The sequence below is a fragment of the Dysidea avara genome, chromosome 4 (genome assembly GCF_963678975.1).
Source record: "Dysidea avara chromosome 4, odDysAvar1.4, whole genome shotgun sequence".
NCBI classification, from domain to species: domain Eukaryota; kingdom Metazoa; phylum Porifera; class Demospongiae; order Dictyoceratida; family Dysideidae; genus Dysidea; species Dysidea avara.
In genome coordinates this window covers 33,119,436-33,128,064 of record NC_089275.1, presented here as the reverse complement: position 1 = coordinate 33,128,064, position 8,629 = coordinate 33,119,436, and the positions used below count along the sequence as shown (strand labels likewise).

General features: G+C 37.4%; 1 pseudogene; it reads left to right on the top strand.

Moving 5' to 3' along the window:
- Positions 1-247: 247 nt before the first annotated feature.
- On the top strand, positions 248-3,971 carry LOC136254419 (uncharacterized; annotated as a pseudogene).
- Positions 3,972-8,629: the final 4,658 nt, after the last annotated feature.

Sequence of the window (8,629 nt, the reverse complement as noted above, 5' to 3'; positions counted from 1 at the left end):
TGTGAAACGTTTATTGGAGGTGTATAATTTAAGTAGCAAAAATATGTGTGAAAAATTGGTAGGTTGGAAATCGCTAGTTTAAAAAACTGTTGATTGAATGCAAGTCTGATATGTAGACGGTGAGTGTCCGTGAATCGACTGTTTTTTCCGATTATACGTATCAATCGGAAATGACTTTGCAGGGCTGCTGCCACCAGACAAAGAAGTCGAGAAAGCTGATACTTGGTGCCCAAAGTCCCACAGCCTTAAACTATCTAAAGACATATTAGTTGTTCAAAAACTCCTGTTGTAGCTCGAGTAATTACGTCCGATTTTGGAGCCCGTCCGATTTTAGGTTAGTTACTCTAGTACGGAAGGTTTCTACTTGATACCTGCTATCCGCACAACCCAGGGAGTACAACGGAACAGCTATCAAGAAAGCAGCGTGAGGCATGGATTGCCAGTATACATAGGGAAGGTTGGACACCCACAACATCTTCTCGTGTGTGCTCTATACACTTCAGGTCAGGTTAGCTAGACATGTTTATATACTTGTTATCAGTAATTAACTAGCTATAACTATATTTGTAGGCAAGCCAGCACAACTGTATGAAAACTGATCCTGACTGGGTGTCCACTTTATACATGGGCCATAAAATTTCTGTTCCTGACTCAGAAAGGCACAATAGGGCTGAACAACGTGCTAAAAGGAAGAGAGTTGTTTCTGATTCTGAGGATGTTGGCAATGCTAGTTCTGTAGCAGCAGCTAGTACAACCACCAAAACAACCGCGAATGATGGATGTCAGACAGATGATGCTTTCATGCTGGAGTACATACAGTTACAGAGGGATAATGACAGGCTAAGAAAAGAGAATGATGAGCTTAAAATGAAAGTATCATACTTAGAAAGAACTATCCAGTGAGCACTTGCAACAGAGCGATCACTTACTGAAATTTTACACAGGTAGTTTACACATATATTTGCCATGATGTACATTATGACTTTAGTCTTTACAGGTATTGCTGAATGGTGTGTTTTTAAGGCTTTGTTTGACCTTGTATCATCAGCCTTACCTGATAACACAAGGTTATCAAAAATGTCTATCTTAATCATGTTCTTCATGAAACTTCGCCTAAATTTAATGGATGAAGACCTTGCATTCCGATTTAGGGTGCATTGTAGCACTGTATCTAGATATTTTCACCAGGTATTGGATGTAATGGCTGTGAAGACTGCTCCTTTTATCAAATGTCCTGACAGAGATACTCTACGTTAAACAATGCCCACAGCATTTAGAAAGTTTTTTAAGAAGTGTGCAGTTATAATAGACTGCACTGAAGTTTTCATAGAGAGACCATCAGATTTACTGGCACGTGCACTAGTAGAGCGGCATAGCCGAGATATTGTGCACTTTTTGAAGAAAGTATGAAATTTTGTACATAGTTTCAACAGATTATGAAGAATTATTTTGGGTATGGAGCCATCGCAGATTTGACCTTTGGTGACCTTTATGATCACATTTGTGTACAATATATTGTATTTCTGCAATTATAGTACATAAATTTTAATCAAAACTACCTTAATGGGATACCAAATGCAAGCTCTTGCTTTAAGGAATACACTGGTGCTTGAATTAAGCTCATACCTTATTTTGTTCTCACGTTATAACAATTTAAATATTTGATTAAAATTTTTATCAAATATACATGAATTTAACTATGTCTGTCTTTCACATTCCCCAGAGCATGCAGAGTAGAGTGCACTTTAAAACAGTCTTGACACATTTGCACCTTGCAGTGCACCCTTTCTTGCATGCACAGCATATTAGTTCATGACAACCTTGTGAAGCTTCTGGGAGTGTGGTCCATAGTGGATGCCACCCTGTAGCATCCTTCCACCACCCCCATTCTGCTGGACTAAGGAATTCCGGAATCTGAATTACTGCTATACTCCAGCAATGTGCTTGGTAGCTTACCCTCTTAATGTGTTGCTTGAGTGCTGCTTGTGTTGGTGGTATGTTCTCCAGGCTTCTTGACTTCTGTGTAAATAACTGTTTCCTGGCATCATTGACTGTTAGAAGATCACTGGTCTGATCATACAGCAGCATTACAAATCGCTCCAATAATGACAAAGACAAGTCACTAATGTTGTCTTCCATGAGCATGAGGTCTTCAAATACTTCAGTAACATCAGGAAATACTTTCCACACACTCCAGGCTGTCTTTTTCCCTTGTCCTCCAAATGCTGAAACTGTGTCACATCCAGTAAATGCATGAAAAACTGGCAAAGTTTTGCACATCACTGGATCCAATCCCCTGACAATTTCATGAATTGGCATATACCTGAAATGTAATTTAATACCAAATGCTAACCACAGCTCATCCGGATTAATCTGACTAAACATAGCAATTGCCAGGATTACAACATCTGTATCTACTGTACGTATGCACAATCTTCTGTATCCTTTCTGCACAGCATCTCTTGCATGCAGTAGAAGACGTGTATCTGCTTCTTCGTGTGAGCAGGGGGAAAGCTCTGTCACATCAGCATCAATTTTGTGCTCAGAAAAAATCTTCCCATTAGTTGCATAGACCACCTTTCCCTCATCAGTTGTAACACTTGCAATTTGTTGTGACAAAAAGTTGTAATAATTCTGCTTTGTTCTCGTTCACCAGAAGAAAGTCTCTCCAGTTTTTAGGGAGATGAGTGGTAGAAGCTACTCTTCTTCGAATTCCTTTGCCTCTCTTTGGTCTGGTCACATCTTTTAAACTATTTACAATGTATTTATCCCAAACAACATCCACTCTCTGGGCTGTTGACAGCTGTTGAAATACATAAGGCAAAAACACTTTGTCAGCATATTCTTGAAAGGTTTTCACTGTTCCAGGATTCAGCATCTGTACAATGGCAGCACCATCAAATAATTTAGCATCCACAACAGGTGCATTTGTCATAGCTGCTGAAAATTAATTTGCATACTTGTCATGTGGCCACAACATGACATGACAAGCAAATTAGCTATGAACTCCTTGGTAAAAGTGAAGCAGCCTCCTATAGGGCTGCTTTATCTACAATACAAATATATGAAGCATAGATATATTCTTACATCCCTGTTGTATATAATAATTTTACACTGAGTCAGGTAATTTTAACTTTAATCAGTTATACTTTCAACCAAATTATGGTATGAACTTGATTCAAGTACCAGTGTATTCCTTAAAACAAGAGCTTTCATTTGGCATCCCATTTAGGTAGTTTAGATTTAATGTTATGTAGTTTAATTGCAGAAATACAATGTTTTGCACACAAAAGTGATTGTAAAGGTGACCAAAGGTCAAATCTGCGATGACTCCATATCTTAAAAAACTCTTCATGGTCTGTAGAAACTATGTGCAAAGTTTCATACTTTCTTTAAAAAGTGCACAATTTGCTCATTTTTGCTAGTTATGCTGCTCTACTACACAAGTTTGGAGTAATTACAAGCATCACTCCACTATTAAATTCTTGATTGGAATTACTCCACAAGGAACAATTTCTCATATATCAAAATGTGTTGGTGGGCAGATGTCAGATAAAGAAATTACTGAACAATCTGGCTTAATTCAACATTTGCTTCCAGGTAAGATGTATTACCATCATTGTGCATTTTACAACACTGTTAATTATTTAGGTGATGTGATATTAGCTGACAGAGGCTTTACATGTGATGACTATGCAAGAATGGCTATGGCTGAAGTGAAGATTCCTCCCTTCACAAAGGGAAAGAAGCAGCTAGAGAAAGTAGAAGTTGACTGGAGCCAAGAATTGTCTGTAGTTCGAATACATGTAGAGAGGGTGATAGGTGTTCTTAAACAAAAGTACACTATATTACAAGGAACATTACCAATTAGATTAATTGTTGGTGATGAAAATGACAGTACCATTGATAAAAGTGTAAGTGTATGCTGTGCATGTGTAAACTTGTGTCCATCAGTTGTTAGTCAAGATTAAAATTTAGGATTTATAGCTGAGTCTTTATTGAGATTCTTTTTGGAGCCTTTACCTTTGGTAAATTGTGGCAGCTTTCAACAAGATGGACAATACCAACGATCTTTAGGGGGGCATCTGATTTGTAGACAGTAAAATGGAACCACTTTATAGGGCACTCTTCATTGTCACATAATACCATACCACCAAAGCTTGGTTCTTGACAGTAACACCATAATCTTGTGATGTCTTCATCTTCGCAATCCAGGTGGTCTTCAGTTGATACACAGACAGTAACTGTTCTTGGTACAACATTTGCTGTGTCAGCCACTGGTCTCCTTGTGCACCACTTCCCAATGATTTCTGGGAGCATTCCTTAGACAAAAAAAGTCATATAGTGATTCCAGCTTTTGTTCAAAAAAATCATTGTCTGCCTAAGAAATGAAGTATCCATTATGCTTAAGTGAAGTATCCATTATGCTTCATTGTCAGCCATGTTCAACCCATTACACAGCAGTATGAATCAAGAAGTGCTCGAAAAGCACCTCTGCAATCAAAGTAGTTACTATGAATAATACGGAAGATTTCTGTTATGAAGGGAAGCCATCACGTGCTACCACCAAATCAACACTTTTCGCTGTCAACAAAGATGAATGGACACAGAAAAGGACACTGGTAAGTCCATGAAGAATGCATTGTATGCACTTTGGTATGCCAAAAAGCACCTCTCAGGCCAAACACTGAAATCATCAAGCCCGTAGCCTTAACTGTTATCAAGTTATGCTTGTCTGAAGGCATCAGTCAGTCAGTCAATCAGTCAGTCAATCAGTCAGTCACTAGAAAGTTCCGTTCAATATTTAAAATTCCATAGCAACTTGTTGAAAGTGTTTTAGGTCGATCTGAAGGCTTGTTTGGGCTTAGTTTTACCTAACCAATACTGCCTCATCATCGTCAAGTAAAACTTAGGCTGGTTTTGGGGTTATGTTTTTTCATGGGCCATGCCCAAACCTTTGTGGTCCCTACCATACAGTACTACTGAACTGTATGAACTTAATTCTAACTTCTGTCATCATTTCATCCGTAGATAAGAAAAAACTGGGGAATTCCCCAATGCCAGTTTATGGTTGGCTTTGGGAGTGTAAAAAGAAATTTAAAACAACCAAGCTGTAAAAAAATGTGACCTTCAAAAGGCTGGGTGAAAAAAGCTCTGTTATCAAAGGTAGTCTCCAAGAAATGGCTACAATGATGTACTAATTAGCACCCATTTCTTGGCCACCATTTTTGATTTCACAACTCTGTCATCTAGACTTAGGCTGCACCTTTTCTACATTTGTGCGAATATTTTTCATAATAATTTTTATATAAAAATTCAATGTATGGTTAATTTGGCATAATTTATGTTTTCATGTGATGCATCTCATGAAAGAGCAGTAGTCTAATCAGTGGGGGATCCAAGGGGGGCATAGGGGGCATGTTCCTCCCTCTTCATTTCTCAAAAAAACGCAATACACAAAATCAAGATAGAGATACTCGTCAGTCAAATACTCTAATAGTACAGTCACCATATTTCCTCCATAGTTGCTGACACAGTGTTGGGAGTAATGAAGCTTATTCACCAGCTTCTTACTTATAACCAAGATCTGCACATTGTCCAAACAATGCAATCATGTCACATGATAAGGTGGTAGTTTCACACGTGATAGCTTAAAGCTGTGGACACAAAGTAATATAATGTGTAATATTATTATAGTTACTTTATTTTATGGGTAATATGTAACTGTAACTAAATAGTTCAGTTGCAAGTAATATGTAATTAGTTACTTTTACAAAGTAACTTGCCCAACACCGGTTGCTGAGTATGAAAAACTAGCATCTACAACATTATCCCATGCATGGACACACTTAGCCTACTAAGAATATTCTGCAAATGAAATGCACATGGTACTTTGTATGCCTTTCTTTAGGTCCATAGCTCCTAACTGAACTGCTAATCATGACTCACTTATCTTTATACAACTGTTGATCAATATATGTAGTCTACATAAAAAGCTAGAGATTTGTGCATAAACCACTACACATCAAAATTTTCAGTCCTGAAACATATGAAATAGCTTTAGCTTTGCAGCCCCAGATCCCCTGCTCCATATACATACTACTACCCTAGTGCGACCCCTGGATCCCCCTTGATAATAACAAACCTTCTATGAATCGACGATGATGACAGGTGAAAGAAAACCAGAAAACAAATTATAGACTTAGCAACTTTATTCTCAAGCACCAGGCCTGCATAGTTAGAGTGGCAGCATGTATAGTTAAACAAGTAAATTTTGTTATTCATTGACAACAATATAATGTGGCCAACTAGCAAGTAAATTTACATTGTGGAGTGGTAGCTGAGCTAAAGGCTCCAGAGTTGGAGGGAAACTTGGGTAATTTGTCCCCTGGTAGGGACCATGAAACAATGTACTGACTACATGCACATTTCCCTGGGCATCTATAGCTGAGTTTCTGGGCAGTCCTGCCTGCATAGCTATAGCTGTAAATTAGCATAGGTAAGATGCATACAACTGTATGTACTAGCTATAATATTGTATGCACAGCTACTAGCTATTTCTTATCTTTGCTTACACAGGTGATAATGAGATTGATTATACTATTTTCACTGCAGCTGCAGTACAGTGAGTATATATTGAGTCATTAGCTATACTGTTAAATTAATGTTATACTCCTGCATTCTTAAGCATTGCTGCAATGTTTTACTTCTCACCAGGGTGTCATACAGTACAGTAATACTACTGTACCATATAGTAAGGATGGGCTTTCCTGGCCAAAAATATCACTTAAAAACCAGCTTCAGTGCCAGTTTGGTAGTAGCTATTGATTAAGCATAACCAAACCCAAAAATGTCTTCAGAGAAACCCAAAAAATTTCTACGAAAATTAAATATGGAAACAATTTTGCGACATCAGTGAATGTTCTATTAGAGTATGTAAATACAGTCTTCATGGATTTCATTGATATACCGTATAGCGGGAAATTTTCGAAAGGTTAAATTTTCGAAAAAGAGTGCTTGATTGGAAATTCGAAAAAATATTTTCGAAACAATGCCTCTTTACCGTGCCGCAAAGTAGATAATTAATTCACAGAGGAAACTAACAGTACATGGTTGTGTTCATCACATACATAGCTGCTTTGATTGTTCAGTATAGCTAAATAAACGCCCAATCTAGCTTTGATAGAATCTCGTCTAGCTACCCTAGAGTCTTCCTTAATTTGTAGGTTGAACCATGTTGCTTGGCGGACTTCGCCTCAGAGGCCTGCGGATCGAGCTGCGGATTGAACCATAGCTAAGTACATGGCGTTTTTCAGCCCATATAGATGTTTGCTGATAATTATAGTCTTTCCTAGTAATTTCTGGTCTCTCGAGCTCTTATAGGTTTCAAGACTCGTGGCGTCATTCGTGCTCACTCATATACACGCGCATGCATGGTATCTAGCTATAGCTATATGGCTAGCTGCCCCAGTGCCTAGCTATAGACTAATACATTAGGCCTATAGCTAACTGATATTGGTAGAAACTATGCATGCGTGCACTCGCAAAAATCATTCATATATATACCTAACCATACTTTCTTTGATTGTCATTTCAAAGCCGGGATGTACTATTTTCGAAAAAATATTTTCGAAAACACATTGTTATTTTCGAATTTTTCGAACATTTAACCTTTCGAAAATTTCCCGCTATACGGTACACTATAACACCTTCAGAATATTTGTGTGTATAGACACTTGGTGAAGTGCTATATACATCATATGGACCAATGAATTTACTTTAATAATGAATAACATTTAAGAAACCAAATATGTCATACCTGTCTCATTGAGTGGTATGAATATACTTAACAGTTGTAAGGATTCCATTACCTGAATAAGTAAGTAGCTGACCACTAAAGAAGGCAATACTGAACAAATGATTTTAAGTACAATTGTTTCTGATATACAATAACAATTATTTTGAAGTTCTCAGTCAGCCAGGTTTGGATTTAATTTTTTTACAGTAAACAGTGATCACTTGAAGAAAACTTGAAGGGTTTGCCTTGAAGACAATTATTATGTGCACTGTATGAGCTAATGAATTCTCTTCAATAATGAATCATGTTAAAAATAATTAATGTAACATAGAAAAAGCTTACTGTCACATATTGCCATATGAATATAATTTGCACTTGTATGGATTTCATTGGTTAGATAGGCAACTGATCAACAACTAAAGATGTCTGTATACACCAATCATCTCTCAGTATAGCTATCTCTGTTATATGACAGAAATATTTTCATACACTACGATAAAACAATCTGTCATTTTTTTGTATTGAATTGTTCCATATAGTGAGATTGAATTAAGTGAATTTTTTCTACTAACTGGCTACCTGACTAACTAGACTGATGCCTTTAGCCAAGCAGAAGTTGACAATGACTGAGGCAGTCACTTTACTGTTTGATGTCACTTAAGCCTAAGACATGTCTTTTTGCCAACTGCAGCAACATACACCATGGACTTACCTTTGTCTTTTTGTGTGCTATTTCTTGAGTGAGTAGGTGTTGACTTGCACTAACACGTCATAGTTTTGGTACTAACTATCATGAGAATTGTCTGTACTTTCCTGGATTGATTACATACA